Here is a 751-nt window from a genome sequence, read left to right as displayed (position 1 = left end):
ACTACTCCCTGCTAGCTTGGGCCAGCCTGTCAGAACCTCATCAGCCTTTCTGCCAGAAGCCTTCTGCCTCAGCCGGGATGCTGTGGAGTGGGGCCTGTTACCTTCTAGCTCAGTCTGTTTTGCTCACATGTGGCAGGAAGGACAAGAGCAGGGAACTCTTTATTTGGATCATGATTCTCCTAGAAACCCTCCTGACCATCTGATATGGAACTGCTGCTTGAATGAGACCCCAAATCGTCAGTTTCTTCTCCTTTCTCAAGCTCCTCTCACACAGCCTAATCTGAACAGATTACCCTCACAAAACACCAAAGACACCAAGAGGTGTTCTTTGGGACTCCACAGTCAGGCTGTTGGTTACCTATGAAAGCAGATCTAAGGACATCTCCATTTAAGGGGCATAGAGTAGAAAAACACCAAGGAAAAAGCTTCCAGTGGTGTCAAATGTCATAGAGAGGTCAGGTAAGATAGAGTTAGAAAGGTGCTTTTTAGATTTAGCAACTAAGAGGGCACTTCCAGTTGGAGTGATGGGAAAAGAACAGACAGCAGAAGCCTGGCTTTGAAGGGAAGTTCACAAACCAGCAAGTAAGAAGAACATGTGGTTACGGAGGGACCTTTTAGGATGAGAAAAAGTTGATTTAGTATGTTCCTATGCTGAAAACGAAAAGCCTCAGAAAGTAGCAGCTGAAGAAACAAGAAAGGTGACTCATAGGGACAGACACCGAGGAGGTAGAAGTGACAGGTTCCAAATTAC

At 45.9% G+C, this 751-nt stretch overlaps 1 protein-coding gene across 1 annotated transcript in view; it reads right to left on the bottom strand.

Annotated features, from left to right (window-relative positions):
• CFAP44 (cilia and flagella associated protein 44) overlaps positions 1-751 on the bottom strand; it is a 97,653-nt gene that overhangs the window by 59,562 nt on the left and 37,340 nt on the right. The gene's annotated exons all lie outside the window — the stretch shown is intronic.

This window comes from Trichechus manatus, unplaced genomic scaffold (assembly GCF_000243295.1).
Source record: "Trichechus manatus latirostris isolate Lorelei unplaced genomic scaffold, TriManLat1.0 scaffold00026, whole genome shotgun sequence".
NCBI lineage: Eukaryota > Metazoa > Chordata > Mammalia > Sirenia > Trichechidae > Trichechus > Trichechus manatus.
Note: the sequence above shows the minus strand (reverse complement) of the source record. Positions and strands in the feature narration are given on the sequence as shown.